General features: G+C 39.6%; 1 protein-coding gene across 24 annotated transcripts in view; it reads right to left on the bottom strand.

The window, feature by feature from the left end:
* The window catches only part of rims2a (regulating synaptic membrane exocytosis 2a), a 469,036-nt gene that overhangs the window by 323,507 nt on the left and 126,693 nt on the right, over nucleotides 1-18,836 (bottom strand). Inside the window, exon 1 of one of the 24 annotated variants that reach the window (XM_061916479.1) lies at nucleotides 2,636-3,210. The exons of the other annotated variants lie outside the window; for them this stretch is intronic. The gene's annotated coding sequence lies outside the window, so the exon portion shown is untranslated. Of the gene's footprint in view, nucleotides 1-2,635; nucleotides 3,211-18,836 lie in introns of those variants that run through there. 24 annotated transcript variants of the gene reach the window in all.

Raw genomic sequence — 18,836 nt, 5'->3', positions numbered from 1 at the left:
TCTTTAAAAGGAAACCAATGTCACATAATAATTAGAAATAGCAAATAACTGTAGTGGAGACAAGCGATGGCACGTGCTGCAATATTGATGGGGCAGTAAATGAGCTGTCATAGAGATCATATTTCCTTGCATCTCTCCTTCACCTGCACTGAAGTGAGGTGAACTACTCATTAAAGACTAATTGTTCAGGGAGTGGAGCCTTCCTCAGAACATTCCTGGCTGGACCAGGACCAAATTAAGATGCAGTCATTAACAAGGATAGTAGCTACAGTGGGGCAAAAAAGTATTTAGTCAGCCATCGATTGTGCAAGTTCTCCCACTTAAAATGATGACATCCATTTTCTACCGCTTATTCCCTTTCGGGGTTGCGGGGGAAGCTGGCGCCTATCTCAGCTACAATCGGGCGGAAGGCGGGGTACACCCTGGACAAGTCGCCACCTCATTGCAGGGCCAACACAGATAGACAGACAACATTCACACTCACGTTCACACACTAGGGCCAATTTAGTGTTGCCAATCAACCTATCCCCAGGTGCATGTCTTTGGAAGTGGGAGGAAGCCGGAGTACCCGGAGGGAACCCACGCATTCACGGGGAGAACATGCAAACTCCACACAGAAAGATCCCGAGCCTGGATTTGAACCCAGGACTGCAGGACCTTCGTATTGTGAGGCAGACGCACTAACCCCTCTGCCACCGTGAAAATGATGACAGATGTCTGTAATTTTCATCATAGATTCACTTTAACTGTGAGAGACAGAATTTGAAAAAAAAATCCAGGAATTTTTAAGAATTTATTTGTAAATTATGGTGGAAAATAAATATTTGGTCAACCATTCAAAGCTCTCACTGATGGAAGGAGGTTTTGGCTCAAAATCTCACGATACATGGCCCCATTCCTTCTTTCCTTAACACGGATAAATCGTCCTGTCCCCTTAGCAGAAAAAACGCCCCACAGCATAATGTTTCCACCCCCATACTTCACAGTAGGTATGGTGTTCTTGGGATGCAACTCAGTATTCTTCTTCCTCCAACCACGATGAGTTGAGTTTATACCAAAATGGATACATGGATGATACAGCAGAGGATTGGGAGAATGTCATGTGGTCAGATGAAACCAAAATAGAACTCTTTGGTATAAACTCAACTCGTCGTGTTTGGAGGAAGAAAAATACTGAGTTGCATCCCAAGAACACCATAACTACTGTGAAGCATGGGGGTGGAAACATCATGATTTGGGGCTGTTTTTCTGCTAAGGGGACAGGACGTTTGATCCGTGTTAAGGAAAGAATGAATGGGGCCATGTATCGTGAGATTTTGAGCCAAAACCTCCTTCCATCAGTGAGAGCTTTGAATGGTTGACCAAATACTTATTTTCCACCATAATTTACAAATAAATTCTTTAAAATTCCTACAATGTGAATTCCTGGTTTTTTTTTTACATTCTGTCTCTCACAGTTGAAGTGTACCTATGATGAAAATTACAGACCTCTGTCATCATTTTAAGTGGGAGAACTTGCACAATCGGTGGCTGACTAAATACTTTTTTGCCCCACTGCACTAAAGAAAAGAGAGCTTGTTGTCAGGGTTATTTTGTGTCGCACCCCAAGATGCAGAGAAGGAGGGAGGCATTTTGCAGGAAAACATAGTTTAATTTAAAATACTAGAACTAGAACAAACAAAGGGTACAAACAAAAAGCACGCATGTGGGCGGATATAACAGACTAAGGGCTATGAACAAACAAATCAGAAGCAGGGAACAAAAAACAGTAAGCTACAAACAGCTACCAAATATAGCTTACCGCTACGCTGCAATTACACGACCAGTAGGAATGACAAGTAGAAAATGACATTGACACGACAATAATCCAGCCCTGACTGGAGGAGAAAACAGGTCTTAAATAGTGGCTGGCTGATTGATCCCAGGTGTGACCAGGTGCCAATCAGCCACAGCTGAGGGTTACACAGCACTCAGGGAGACAAACAGGAAACAGAACCAAAATAAGAGTGCTGACAGGAACTAAAGACAAATGCAGAGAAAAAAACTAAGACATTGACCAAAACTGCCAGGGACAAGCCTGACACTTGTTCAGTCGATGAATAGTGAATTTACCTACTTATACACGTGAAGGCCGGCACGTTGTTTTGTTATTTAACTCTTCTTTTTTGTTGTTTTTAGGTGCACTTTCTATAGCACATGTTTAGCTGTGACTCAATTGATGTGCAGATGATGAAAATAAGACAAGCTGCGACGTTCACATGCTCCAACGCTGGACGCACGTGTGGTGAATTACATTTTAATGAGCTTCTAATTTTAGTGTGCGCGCCAGCAATAATAATAGACTTCATAAATATTTATGTCCCCTGTTTGAAGCTCAGAGACACCGGAACGAAGGGGGGAGGGAAATACTAAAATAAATCTGCAAATATATTGTACATTTATTGGCGCATATGTGGCGTACTCGCACGCATTCACTCAGCGTATCCCTTTTTTTTTTATGGCTGTCTGCACATGGTGAGTGTTTCTAGGATGATAACAGGCGTATAAAACATGACTGTTTTCCAGAAGGTGCTATGCGACTATGCAGTAAACGGAGTTCAAAACATCCTAATATAGGTTGGACAGTTCAGCTTACCCATTGCAATGCTGAGAGAAACGGCGTGTGGAGTTCAATCACTTGCTTGTCTGCATTTCCCCCCCCTGACAACGAAAGCAACCGCTCCGACCTTCAGCACCACGGACAGCTCCGAGGTCAGACAACAGCTGCTGTGAACACCGTGAAGGTTACACGGGAGACCTGACTTGGCCACCACGTCCGCTCCGACGATCCCACCGACAAAAACACAGCCTCCGTCCTAGTTTCTATAATCCAAAACATGAAAGGTCGACCAGGGGAAACGACGGGTTTTCCGTTTGAAATCGTCCCAGGCGAGCCGAGCGGACCGCCAGAACCTGCCAAATGAGGTTACGCGTCCCACCACCGCTGCATTAGTTCATCCATGACACAGTCGGACTGCCTTTTACATCAGAGCGCCTCATTTTTATGCGGCAGCTCCCTCGCTCCAATAATAAGACGGAGACACACTGCAGCGCCGAATACAGACAAGAAATATTTATGTGTTCTCCTTTCCTCTCGTTGGCGCTGTCATCATCATGCATTTTGTCGTCACGACTGCAGGAGGACGAAGTGACTAAATCATGACGTGAACTCACAGCAATGAGGAGCCTGGCAATGGGGATACTTTTAGACGAGTAAAAACAAGACACAAGCATGAATGCGTGTGCGTTTCAGCAGGATTTCCTGCATCAGCATCATTCCCCACAGAAGCATAAGCTCTTCTTTACTGCATGTTTCTGGGATTCATTCATTCATCACACTATTGTTAGTTCAAATGGTTGATGGAGCGTGTGTCATGCTGTTGGAACGCCATTCACATGGTCCCATTTGTCGCGGTTTACCTGACACATGAAACGGGACGAATTGGGTGAGGGTGCACTATTTACTTCAACTGCCAGATTAAAGGGGAACATTATCAGCAGACCTATGTAAGCGTCAATATATACCTTGATGGTGCAGAAAAAAGACCGTATATTTTTTTAACCGATTTCCGAACTCTAAATGGGTGAATTTTGGCAAATTAAACGCCTTTCTGTTTATCGCGCTGGAAGCGATGACGTCAGAATGTGACGTCGCAGAGGTAACACACCCACCATTTTCATTTTCAACACATTACAAACACCGGGTTTCAGCTCTGTTATTTTCCGTTTTTTTGACTATTTTTTGGAACCATGGAGACATCATGCCTCGTCGGTGTGTTGTCGGAGGGTGTAACAACACTAACAGGGAGGGATTCAAGTTGCACCACCGGCCCGAAGATGCGAAAGTGTCTGCCGCCAGACCCCCATTGAATGTGCCAGACTGTCTCCACATTTTACCGGCGATGCTAAGGCAGACATGGCACAGAGATGTATGGATAACCTGCAGATGCATTGGCAACGATAGTCAACGAAATCACAAAGGTGAGTTTTGTTGATATTGACTGCCAGCTAATCGATGCTAACATGCTACGCTAATCGATGCTAACATGCTATTTGCCGGCGGTGCTAAAGCAGACATGGCACAGGAGATATATGGATAACCTGTAGATGCATTTGCAACTATATTACGTTTCTTTCCACCCACATTTAATGCGAAAAAAACACTTACCAATCGACGGATTTAAGTTGCTCCAGTGTCAAAAGATGCGAAAGTCCTGATCGTTTGGTCCGCACATTTTACCGGCGATGCTAACGCAGCTATTCGGCCATGCTATGGCTATGAATAGCGTCAATAGCTATTCGCTCAATAGCTTCAGTTTCTTCTTCAATATTTTCATACTCCAACCATCTGTTTCAATACATGCGTAATCTGTTGAATCGCTTAAATCGCTGAAATCCGAGTTTGAATCCGAGCTAATGTCACTATATCTTGCTGTGGTATTCCCATTGTTTGTTTACATTGGCAGCACTGTGTGACGTCACAGGGAAATGGCCAGTGTCTTTGCAGAGAGCCGTAAATAAGGCACTTTAAAGCTTTATTTTGGGATATTCCGAGACCGGTAAAATTTTGAAAAAAACTTCAAAAAATACAAGAAGCCACTGGGAACTGATTTTTATTGTTTTTAACCCTTTTGAAATTGTGATAATGTTCCCCTATAAGATTAGTTTATTTCAAAGGGGACAAGGAAATTTCATAAAACACATGACTACGCATGGTTAAAAAAGTCAGAGGGCTAGTTTTCATCTGTAGTACCCTGGCCATGATGTAAAAAAGGCAGTAAAATTACAAATTAAAAATAAAAAAAGAAAAGAAAAGGAGAGAAAAAGGGAAAAAAAAGCACACAACACATATAAGATATGATGAAAAATAAAATAAAGTGGTAGTCGAGTTTTAAAATCTTATAATTTGTTTTGTTGCAATTTCAACTTTGACCACAGCGTCAGTTTCTATGTAAAGTATACAGCCCCTCCGGGTTAGGGGGGAGACCCTGCCCCAAGTGGAGGAGTTTAAGTACCTAGGTGTCTTGTTCACGAGTGGGGGAAGAGTGGATCGTGAGATCGACAGGCGGATCGGTGCGGCGTCTTCAGTAATGCGGACGCTGTATCGATCAGTTGTGGTGAAGAAGGAGCTGAGCCGGAAGGCAAAGCTCTCAATTTACCGGTCGATCTACGTTCCCATCCTCACCTATGGTCATGAGCTTTGGGTCATGACCGAAAGGATAAGATCACGGGTACAAGCGGCCGAAATGAGTTTCCTCCGCCGGGTGGCGGGGCTCTCCCTTAGAGATAGGGTGAGAAGCTCTGTCATCCGGGAGGAACTCAAAAAAATTCACAAGGGGTACATCACTGAAAAAAGGTTGAGAACCACTGCTCTAAGGGACACACATGGCACATTGACAAAGCTTAACCTAATGTAACTATAACATCTACAAGGTTAATACAGTTCGTTTCTCTTTTTCCCCTCCATCTATCTGCTTTCTTCTGTATTTCAGTTTTCAGTTTCAGTTTCAGTTTCAGTTTATTTTCAGTCTAACAAAAACATATTCAAACATGGATCACGATTCAAAAATGAATAACATGACTGAAACAGGAAGAAGTAAAAAAGCTTATATGCCCAACATAAAATTTTTTACATTCAATTAAGTTACCTTTTCTAATAATTTTGTAATACAAAAAGAAATATAGTCATTCAGCATTTACATTTAAGTTGCCCTTTAACAAATAATACAAAAATATGTACTTACACACATGCACTTTTTTGTAAATAGATAAACATACATACCTTCTAAATACAACATTTAACCAAACATACATTTCTAGGTCAAATAACTTTTTAAAATACATTGTGACATGTTCTTTTTGAAATTAAATACTGAGTCACTCATTTTTATTTCTTTACCAACAGAATTCCACAAATTAACACCGAGAACAGATAAACATCTACGTTTAACAACTAATCTTGCTTTTGGTAAAATAAACTTAAATTCATCTCTTAGATTGTATTTGCTGGTCTGTAGAGAGAAGTATTTTTGAATTCCTTCTGGAAGAGTATTTATTTTTGCTTTGAACATTATCTGTGTTATTTTATAATAAACAATATCTTGAAATTTCCTAAGTTTTGATTTAACAAATAATGGATAGGGTATGGTCATAATATCCTGCTTTATTTATTAGCCGTACAGCTTTTTTTTGCAGAAAAACAATATCATTAATTATGGTTTTAAAAGTGGTTCCCCAGAGTCCTACACAGTATGTCATGTATGGAAGTATCAAAGTATAATAAATTGTTAACAAAGAATTATAATTAAGTAATTCTTTAGTTTTATACAAAACACCAAGTGTTTTTGATATTTTAGTTTTTATATAATTTACATGTTGTCTGCATGATAATTTATAGTCAATTATAACTCCCAAAAACTTAGTATCAAAGACACGCTCAATTTTATCTCCATTTATATTAATATTTACTTCATTAGATACCTCAGTTCTGGTACCAAATATCATAAATTTAGTTTTAGCAATATTAAGTGATAATTTATTCATATCAAACCAGTTTTTAAGCACTGTCATTTCTTGTTCTATTTTTACCAAAAGTTCATTAACGTTTTTTCCAGAACAAAGCTGTTATATATTTCAAGTTGTCATGACATATATGTATTGTTGCATTTGAAACAATCGTATTGTTGATAATCGAGGCCAATTTTTGTTATTATTCATTATCAGTAGTGCTATTTCTATTGGTATTTGTATTGCCCCATTTGTAGTGTAATAATGCTCATTGTCATTCCTGTGTTATTAATATTCATTTCACTAACTTCTTCTTTGCTTTCACTTCTACCCTCATATTTGTACATATCTTATTCGCTGATGCTGTTCTGTTTGTGTTGTTATTGTTGTGTTTGTTGTTGTTGTCTCTTTGTCTTATTTCCCTCTTTCCCCCTCTGTCTTCCTTTTTTCCCATTTTAATCTCCTGCTCGGGCCCGGCAGCACCAAATAATAATATAAATCCATTTAATAAAGTCAAATACAAATAAGGCAACAAGAGAAGTATCCCACACTTCTGTTTTGTAAAGTAAATTTGTACAGCCGATATGAGTATCTACATCAACTATAGAATTTGCCTGAGTAGTTGGACAGGACAAAATAAAATACAAATAAAATTAAAGTAAACAACAATAACTTCATCAACATTGTTTTTTTTGTCTGAAACAACAAATATTTAAAGGGCATACATTTTCCTGAAAAAAAAAAAAAAGCCTCCCTGTTGAAACTATGAAAATTGTTTGACTGACTTGATACTGATAAAAAAGACAAGCAGTGAAAAAATAGATAGATATAACGACTTCATACTAAAAAATAGATTAAAAAAACAAACAAATTCATCAGCAATATTAGCTTCAAAGCAAAATATAAAATACTTTAACCTACAACACTGATATTTATCAAATAATGTGTGATAATTTTTGAAAATTTAAATATATAATTATTTATGGCCCTGCGATGAGGTGGCGACTTGTCCAGGGTGTACGCCGCCTTCCGCCCGATTGTAGCTGAGATAGGCGCCAGCGCCCCCCGCCACCCTAAAGGGAATAAGCGGTAGAAAATGGATTGATGGATAACAGACACCTACTCATGTCACATGACGACAAGGGAGTCAGAGACAGAGGGACGCTTCAAGCTGACTACTCAAAAAATAATATATAGTTAAAAACGGCAGAGGTTAAAATTCCCGTGGATTAAATTTTAAATGGATGGATAATTATTTCTTATTTCAATCTGCAAGATAAAACTGGTGTCAGTTTCCCAATGCCACTCTGCCATTTTTCTAAACACATTTCAGCAGAGGTGGGTAGTAACGCGCTACATTTACTCCGTTACATCTACTTGAGTAACTTTTGGGATGAATTGTACTTCTAAGAGTAGTTTTTATGCAACATACTTTTACTTTTACTAGAGTATATTTATAAAGAAGAAACGCTACTTTTACTCCGCTTCATTTATCTACAATCAGCTTGTTACTAGCTACTTTTTTTTAATCGATCTGTTAATGTTTGTTTTGTTTGTTTTGATTTTGTCAGACACGCATTCAAAGTAGGAACTACGCATGCCTGCGTTTCACCAATCAAATGCAGTCACTGGTGACGTTGGACCAATCAAACAAAACCAGGCGGTCACGTGACCGTCACACGTCGAATCCGACCTAAAAAGTTGAAAAACTTATTGGGGTGTTACCATTTAGTGGTCAATTGTGCAGAATATGTACTGTACTGTGCAATCTACTAATACAAGTTTCAATCAATCAATCAATCAATGAATGTCTACTGAGCCTATGGTGCTGTTAAGTTATTGCGGCTCAATTTGCCTTAATTTTTTTTATTTTAATGTATTATTATTTAATATATATTATTGTTTTAATTGCTTAAGAGATATTCCTGGCTCTGAATTTGCTCATTGCTATTTTTATGTTTTTGTGCATTATTTGTTGCCGTAATTATTAAACGAACAGGTTACTCATCAGTTACTCAGTACTTGAGTAGTTTTTTCACAACATACTTTTTACTTTTACTCAAGTAAATATTTGGATGACTATTCCTTACTTTTACTTGAGTAATACATCTCTAAAGTAACAGTACTCTTACTTGAATACAATTTCTGGCTACTCTACCCACCTCTGCATTTCAGTGAGTCGGATCAATGTTCATGTATGTTTAAATACATTTAAATTTGTGGAAGAACTGTATGTGGAATATAAAATAATATATTCCCCAAAAAAAGTCTCATCAATCCAAGAATATCATGATCCCTCCTGACAAATGTTACCTTGAATGCACTTTAGAAAATATCTGTCTTTAACGTCAATAGTTCCCTAAATGCTCTTTTGCATGTAATACCACTAGAAAGCATGTACTGTACATCCAAATATTTATAGCAGAAACATTGAAGGGGCAAGAAGCACAAGTGTGGTAAAGAGTTGCTTTAATCGCACATGACCTCCTCCCCATGGACTGTTAGTTTCCTCTGGCTTCTTTGAAGCTACATTAGAGGAAACATGACAGGACTGGTGGTGAACTCCATCAGGACGTGTAGGGATTCTGAGGACTCAGTCACACTGCACTATATCAAATGTATTTAGCATCCAATTACAGTTCACACTTGATTTTTCTATGCTGTTAGTTTGGTCAAATGTAACTGTCAATTGCTGGCTGGAAGGCAGGATACAACCCTGGACAAGTCGGCACCTCATAAACTGTCACCCAGAGGGCGCCGCTAGGGATTTTGGGTCCCATGAAAAGAATCTTTACAGGGCCCCCAACACATAATTTCATATAGTTTCATCATCATTAGAGGCCTCTTTGGGACCCCCTCCATCATGGGACCCTAGAATCCGTCTCCTTTACCCCCCCTTTTTGGCGCCCGTGTATATATATATATATATATATATATATATATATATATATATATATATATATATATATGTATATATATATTGTAGCTGAGATAGGCGCCAGCACCCCGCGCGACCCCAAAAGGGAATAAGCGGTAGAAAATGGATGGATAGGTGGATATACATATATATATATATATATATATATATATATATATATATATATATATATATATATATATATATGTCTTGATTGGATTATCCAGAGAATAGTGCTCGATACCGTGGTAGAGCACAATATGTAGGTGTGGGAAAAATCACAAGACTACTTCATCTCTACAGAACTGTTTCATGAGGGGTTCCCTCAATCATCAGGAGATTTTAATGGAAGCATTCACATACAATGGTTTATATAGGGCACAGAGTGGGTGGGTACAGGCAGGCGTAGGGTGTGGTGATTGGCTCATGTGTTACCTAGGAGGTGTTTCCGTGTGTGGCGGCATGTTGAAATGATTTCACTGCGCTTGTTGAGGGATGATAGATTTGGATGATATATAATAAACAGTTTCTCTTTTAAGCATAGGTTGCATCTTTTATTACCACTGTTGTAAGGTGTGCTGGATGCAATAATTTGCCATGTTATTGAATATTCAACATTATTGTCTTTGAGGTTCCAAATGTGTTTGCTGAGTTCTGTAGAATTCCGCAAAGTCTGGTTTCTATATATATATATATATATATATATATATATATATATATATATATATATATATAAGTTGAAAGACACTAAAGTGAACATTATTGTTTTACACATTTTTATACTGGATATTTACATTGTCACTTTAAAGACACTCGACTGTAAGTTTTTTTTTTTCAGATTTGCATGAAACAGTGGATGTTCCTGCACAATTATTCATACTTAAAATACATTTCTGTAAATGATTAGATGATTTTAGCATTATGTTTGTGTTCAATTACAGTAAGTGTGTTTACCCTAAACATTCCTGCCACTTCATTTTACACAGTACGGGATTTAAGAGTTTTTTTCTTCTTTTTTTTAAATATACCACAATAATATCGTACCATGGCCTTAATTCTTGATAATATCGTTAAGTGAGATTTTGCTACCGTTAAATCCCCATCCCCAGATTACCAAAATCTGTTGCACCAACAGCTTTCACATCCAAAAAACAAAGTTAAAGTACCAATGATTGTCACACACACACTAGGTGTGGCGAAATTATTCTCTGCATTTGACCCATCACCCTTGATCACCCCAATGGGAGGTGAGGGGAGAAGTGGGCAGCAGCGGTGCCACGCCCGGGAATCATTTTTGGTGATTTAACCCCCAATTCCAACCCTTAATGCTGAGTGCCAAGCAGGGAGGTAACGGGTCCCATTGTTATAGTCATTGGTATGACTCGGCCGGGGTTTGAACTCAGGACCTACCGATCTCAGGGCGGATACTCTAACCACTAGTATTAATAATTACCAGTTATCATCTATAAACAGTGTTTGTATCCTTATACCAGTGATGGGCAAGCTACTTAGAAAATGTAGTAAGCTAAGTTAGAAGTTACTCTTGATTAAATGAAACTAAGGTGAAGCTATCTCAGGAGACGTGTAGCAAGCTACAGTACATGACAAAAGTATCTTGCTCAATCAAAGCTACAATTAACGGCATTTCTATTTATTGGCCCCCATGTATGATATCAATGTTAATGTAAATGAGAATGTTCAAATGACCCAATAAGGGTCTATTACTATTAACTATCTGTCATGTAGCTGGGGACACCCTACAACTACCTATTGGGTTCCCCAAACCCCACTGTATTATTTAGTTTGCCTTTTCTTTGGCCCACCCCTATAATGTTATTCATTTTCTCTACATAAAGTAACAACAAAAAAAAACATCTATCTATACGTTGACAAAAAAAAACAATGACCTGTGCGTTGTTTGGTAACAATTGGTAATGGTTATGCGCAGTAAAACTTTTCATGAACTCAACTCACCTTAATGTGATGAAGAGAGCAGTTATGATTTTGGTTTACAGAGTATCCATCCATCCATTTTCTACCGCTTATTCCCTTTTGGGGTCGCGGGGGGCGCTGGCGCCTATCTCAGCTACAATCGGGCGGAAGGCGGGGTACACCCTGGACAAGTCGCCACCTCATCGCAGTGGTTTACAGAGTAAACAACTAAAAACTAGTGTTTTCGGCATTGTTTTCTCTAAACGTATACATTTGTTTAAATATGGCTAAGGACACGCATTATTGTGGGTTTCCTGCACATCATCTTTATGACTAAAGGAAAAATGTCATCTACGGGAATTTTAACCTCTGCCGTTTTTAACTATATATTATTTTTTGAGTAGTCAGCTTGAAGCGTCCCTCTGTCTCTGACTCCCTTGTCGTCATGTGACATGAATAGGTGTCTGTTATCCATCAATCCATTTTCTACCGCTTATTCCCTTTGGGGTGGCGGAGGGCGCTGGTGCCTATCTCAGCTACAATCGGACGGAAGGCGGTGTACACCCTGGACAAGTCGCTACCTCATCGCAGGGCCAACGCAGATAGACAACATTCACACTCACATTCACACACTAGGGCCAATTTAGTGTTGCCAATCAACTTATCCCCAGGTGCATGTCTTTGGAAGTGGGAGGAAACCGGAGTACCCGGAAGGAACTCATGCAGTCACGGGGAGGACAAGCAAACTCCACACAGAAAGAACCCGAGCCCGGGATTGAACCTAGGACTACCCAGGACCCCTTTTCATGAACTCAACTCACCTCAATGTGTGTTTCTAAATTTGTGTTGGACGTCTTCGATGAAGAGAGCAGTTATGATTTTGGTTTACAGAGTAAACAACTAAAAACTAATGTTTTCGGCATTGTTTTCTCTAAACGTATACATTTGTTTAAATATGGCTAAGGACACGCATTATTGTGGGTTTCCTGCACATCATCTTTATGACTAAAGGAAAAATGTCATCTACGGGAATTTTAACCTGTGCCGTTTTTAACTATATATTATTTTTTTGAGTAGTCGGCTTGAAGCGTCCCTCTGTCTCTGACTCCCTTGTCGTCATGTGACATGAGTAGGTGTCTGTTATCCATCAATCCATTTTCTACCGCTTATTCCCTTTGGGGTCGCGGGGGGCGCTGGTGCCTATCTCAGCTACAATCGGACAGAAGGCGGTGTACACCCTGGACAAGTTGCCACCTCAACGCAGGGCCAACACAGATAGACAACATTCACACTCACATTCACACACTAGGGCCAATTTAGTGTTGCCAATCAACTTATCCCCAGGTGCATGTCTTTGGAAGTAGGAGGAAACCGGAGTACCCGGAAGGAACTCATGCAGTCACGGGGGGGGGACAAGCAAACTCCACACAGAAAGAACCCGAGCCCGGAATTGAACCTAGGACTACTCAGGACCCCTTTTCATGAACTCAACTCACCTCAATGTGTGTTTCTAAATTTGTGTTGGACGTCTTCGATGAAGAGAGCAGTTATGATTTTGGTTTACAGAGTAAACAACTAAAAACTAATGTTTTCGGCATTGTTTTCTCTAAACGTATACATTTGTTTAAATATGGCTAAGGACACGCATTATTGTGGGTTTCCTGCACATCATCTTTATGACTAAAGGAAAAATGTCATCTACGGGAATTTTAACCTCTGCCGTTTTTAACTATATATTATTTTTTTGAGTAGTCGGCTTGAAGCGTCCCTCTGTCTCTGACTCCCTTGTCGTCATGTGACATGAGTAGGTGTCTGTTATCCATCAATCCATTTTCTACCGCTTATTCCCTTTGGGGTCGCGGGGGGCGCTGGTGCCTATCTCAGCTACAATCGGACAGAAGGCGCTGTACATCCTGGACAAGTTGCCACCTCAACGCAGGGCCAACACAGATAGACAACATTCACACTCACATTCACACACTAGGGCCAATTTAGTGTTGCCAATCAACTTATCCCCAGGTGCATGTCTTTGGAAGTGGGAGGAAGCTGGAGTATCCGGAGGGAACCCACGCAGTCACGGGGAGGACAAGCAAACTCCACACAGAAAGAACCCGAGCCCGGGATTGAACCTAGGACTACTCAGGACCCCTTTTCATGAACTCAACTCACCTTAATGTGTGTTTCTAAATTTGTGTTGGACGTCTTTGATGAAGAGAGCAGTTATGCTTTTGGTTTACAGAGTAAACAACTAAAAACTAATGTTTTCGGCATTGTTTTCTCTAAACATATACATTTGTCTAAATATGGCTAAAGAAACACATTATTGTGGGTTTCCTGCACGTCATCTTTATGACTAAAGGAAAAATGTCATCTACGAGGATTTTAACCTCTGCCTTTTTTAACTATATATTAATTTTTTCAGTAGTCAGCTTGAAGCGTCCCTCTGTCTCTGACTCCCTTGTGACACAAGTAGGTGTCTGCTATGATTTTGCTTACTGGTTTCGATGACCCGCCTTAACTTGCCTCTGATTGGCCAGACCGTAATGTTTTGCCCTAACCTTAGCCAATTGTGACTCATCATACGAACACCAACCAATGTTCTCCATATGTATGGATGTTCTCATTCATCCAGGTCATTGTATTTTCTCCATATTATTTTTGGGGGGCCTGGATTTGCAGTCCGTTTACCCACTTTGTAGTTTATAGCTTTGATGTAAGCTACTTAACTACATTGGTCTAAAAGTAGCTAAGCTACAAGAAAACCTACTCGTTCAAAAAGTAGCCAAGCAACTGGAAAATGTAGTTAAGCTACATCGCTTAGCTACATGTAGCTTGTTCCTCCCAATCACTGCCTTATACTAAAAAATATCTACGACACTATGTTCACTAAGCATGAAGAGTAGTCGTTAAATGATGCCAAATTGTCAAGTCTTTCATTGGTTACGGTTCACACTGGTCGTAGCTGCTTGTTTCTATCTACTCATTCATGAGATTCCATTTTGTCCAACGTCGCATGAATATTTAACACTTGCATCCGCAGCGTTCGTATTGAAGGTTGACCAGGGGAGCAACAAGGCCACGGCACCACTTAGCGAGAGAAGACATCACCACTATTCACAAAGGGGAACTTCCCGGAGACCATTTGCCAACCATTCAGCCATTACTCCTAATCATCACCAGTTCAACATGGTGTCAGTTTCCCAAATGTCATCTAAAAAAGAACACAACCTCCCTGCGGATGTTTCTTCTTGATGTAGCTGTTCGCTAAAGACGAGCAAAGAGTGTTACCTGGAAGATGCGTTGGCACTTTTTAATAAATATATTGCGTTGTGTAGTGTTTTGTGGATGTTGTGTCGCTCTGATGTTACTATTTAGAAATGTAGAAATAACAGATACAAATAGGGAGGGGTATTTTTTCCTTTTAAACATACGGTACCAACCTTAAGTACTTTTGTGTGTGCTCATGTGCTATATATAATATTGATTGGTAAACTCAAAATATCTTGTGAAAAAAATATATATATATTTAACACCAAGCTCTTGTGTTTTCTTACATTCTGAGTCTCAGTCGCAAGTATGTAATCTATTCAGTTTGTCCTACATCTGTTGCTGGAGTCAGGAAGTAGTCTTTGCCATTTAGTTGAATGTCAGTCTTGTCTTTTGTTGAGCTCAACAAAGGGTCTTCTACAGTAAGTAATGTACGTATTACTCACCTTATATTTAATTGCAACGTGCATTTTGATTGTAATTTTGACGAAAATGTCGAAATCGCAATGAAAAATCATTAATGCTAATCAGTAGCATGTGTATGGCATACTCAAGGTAAATTAACACTGAGCTAGCGCATTTTTGAAAAGCGGAGCCTTACTTTTGAGCGCTTTCTATCAGGCATACTTGCTTTGTTGGCATGGAAGTAGAACAGACACAATTTGGTCGATACCTATAAAAGTCTCTAATTCGATACCGGTCTGTACGCACCACCGAATTTGGCATTTTGTCATAATTTGCATGTTGTAAATCCTGTTCAATGTTGAGCGTATAAATAAAGCCATTTGAAAAGGAAACATTTTGCACAATAAAAGATTTAGGCCCACCAAAAAAAGGGGGCCATTGGGGGGTAATGGAGGATTTGTTTTATGACTGGAAGTGAGGGGGGGTTTTATCAATCAATCAATCAATGTTTATTTATATAGCCCTAAATCATAAGTGTCTCAAAGGGCTGCACAAGCCACAACGACATCCACACCCATGGGGTGTGGCCTCCATGACCCACTAGTTAAGAGGGCCTAGCTGGGGATTGATGTATGACCATCTTGGTTGTAATCCTTAATGATTTATGACCCCTACAGGCTGACAAGAGTATTACACCTTGTTGGTTTGGCGCGTATTAGTGGCATTTTGATGCTGGGACTAAAAGTGTGTTTTTAAAAGTGATGGATGTTAGAATTCCTCAATGCATGATGAATCACTATTTCATGATTATACACATAATGAGTTACCACAGAGAGCTAACAAACATTAGTTGTTATGGATTAGTGTTGGTTATTTTCCCCTAACTGGGATTGCCTTTCACACGGTCACACATGACCCCTTGTTAAAGGTGAGAGGTTTTACTTTGCCAGAAACGTAGTCGCTAGGGTGCTGCTTGTTGATGTATACCATGTGCGACCTGGTCACTATGATGCCGCTTCGACGGTATCCCAGTTACGGGAAAATAACCAACACTTATCCATACGAACTAATGTTTGTTAGATCTCTGTGGAAACTGTCATTATGTATATGCAATCATGAAACAGGGATTCATTATGCATTGAGACGGTCTCCTAGGAGCAAACATCCATCATTTTTAGAAAGACACTTTATTGTACATACAGTATACCCTCACTGTACAAACATACATATACACATACTGTACATACAGTATACATTCACTGTACAAACAAACATATACACATTCTGTACATATACAAGTACAAACCCTGTTTACATGAGTTGGGGAATTGTGTTAGATGTAAATATAAACAGAATACAATGATTTGCAAATCCTTTTCAACCCATATTCAGTTGAATATGCTACATAGACAACATATTTGATGTTCAAACTGATAAACCTTTTTTTTTTTCGCAAATAATCATTAACTTTAGAATTTAATGCCAGCAACACGTGACAAAGAAGTTGGGAAAGGTGGCAATAAATACGGATAAAGTTGAGGAATGCTCATCAAACACTTATTTGGAACATCCCACAGGTGTGCAGGCTAATTGGGAACAGGTGGGTGCCGTGATTGGGTATAAAAGCAGCTTCCATGAAATGCTAAATAATTCCCAAACAAGGATGGGGCGAGGGTCACCACTTTGTAAGCAAATTGTCGAACAGTTTTAGAACAACATTTCTCAACGAGCTATTGCAAGGAATTCAGGGATTTTACCATCTACTGTCCGTAAAATCATCAAAAGGTTCAGAGAATCTGGAGAAATCACTGCATGTAAGCGATGATATTACAGACCTTTGATCACGCAAGCGGTACTGCATCAAAAACCTACATCAGTGTGTAAAGGATATCACCACATGGGTTTAGGAACACTTCAGAAAACCACTGTCAGTAACTACAGTTGTTCGTTACGTCTGTAAGTGCAAGTTAAAACTCTACTATGCAAAGCGAAAGCCATTTATGAACAACACCCAGGAATGCCATCTAAGATGGACTGATGCAAAGTGGAAAAGTGTTCAGTGGTCTGACGAGTCCACATTTCAAATTATATTTGGAAACTGTGGACGTGGTGTCCTCCGGAACAAAGAGGAAAATAACCATCCAGATTGCTATAGACGCAAAGTTCAAAAGCCAACATCTGTGATGGTATGGGGGTGTATTAGTGCCCAAGGCATGGGTGACTTACACATCTGTGAAGGCACTATTAATGCTGAATGGTCCATACAGGTTTTGGAGCAACATATGTTGTCATCCAAGCAACGTTATCATGGACACCCCTGCTTATTTCAGCAAAACAATGCCAAGCCACATGTTACAACAGCGTGGCTTCGTAATAAAAGAGTGCAGGTACTTGTGTGGCGCATTATGAAGCATAAAATACAACAAGACCCCGGACTGTTGACCAACTTAAGCTCTACATAAAATAAGAATGGTAAAGAATTCCACTTTCAAAGCTTCAACAATTAGTTTCCTCTGTTCCCAAACATTTATTGAGTGTTGTTAAAAGAAAAGATGATGTAACACAGTGGTGAACATGCCCTTTCCCAACTACTTTGGCATGTGTTGCAGCAATGAAATTCTAAGTTAATTATTATTTGCAAAAAAAAATAAAAATGTATGAGATTGAAAACCAAATATGTTGTCTTTGTAGCATATTCAACTGAATATAGGTGGAAAAGGATTTGCAAATCATTGTATTCTGTTTATATTTACATCTAACACGATTTCCCAACTCATATGTAAACGGGGTTTTTACATATTCATACATACACTCATGCACATAATCACGTTTCATCAAACGTTGTTGTTCTTGGGCAGGGGTCGGCAACCTTCACCACTCAAAGAGCCATTTTGACCCGTTTCACAAAATAAATAAAACAATGGGAGCCACAAAACTCTTTTGAAATTTAAAATTAAATAACACTGCATACAGAGTTTGTATTACTTTGTGCGATATATAAACCAGGGGTCTCAGACACGCGGCCTGCACCATAATATGAACATTTATAATTGTGGGGCCCGCGAGTTTTATATGAATGCCGCTTGACAGCATCACACTTAAAACCCTCCCAAATATTCCGAGAGACTACCGAATGTCAGATCAACTGTTGTCACGAATGTTTACAGGATTTCCCTCAACCAACTTTAATAAGGGCATTCTATGAAGGCGCTGCCTTTGACGCCCTCTACAACACGTTCAATCAGCTTGCCAGCCCAGTCACATGTCAAATGGGGCTTCTGCAGACACACGCAACCGATTGCAAGGCATACTTGTTTAAGAGCCATACAGGTCACACTGAGGGTGCCCGTTTAAACAACTTTAACACTGTTACTAATGTGCGCCACACTGTGAACCCACACCAAACAAGAATGACAAACGCATTTCGGAAGAACATCGGCACTGTAACACAACATAAACACAGAATAACAAATACCCAGAATCCCATGCATCCCTACGATTCCGGGCTACATTATACACCCTCACTAGCACCAAATCCCCCCACCCCCTCCGTGCCGTTGGTTGAGATGTGTGGGGTTGGGGGGAGCGGGGTTTGGTGCTAGCGGGGGTGTATAATGTAGCCCAGAAGAGTTAGGGATGCATGGGATTATGGGTATTTGTTCTTTTGTGTTTATGTTGTGTTACAGTACCAATGTTTTTCTGAAATGTGTTTGTCATGTGGGTTCACAGTGTGGCGCATATTAGTAAGAGTGTTAACGTTGTTTATACT

The sequence above is a fragment of the Nerophis ophidion genome, linkage group LG11 (genome assembly GCF_033978795.1).
Source record: "Nerophis ophidion isolate RoL-2023_Sa linkage group LG11, RoL_Noph_v1.0, whole genome shotgun sequence".
Taxonomy (NCBI): domain Eukaryota; kingdom Metazoa; phylum Chordata; class Actinopteri; order Syngnathiformes; family Syngnathidae; genus Nerophis; species Nerophis ophidion.
This window is presented reverse-complemented; position numbering and strand designations above follow the sequence as displayed.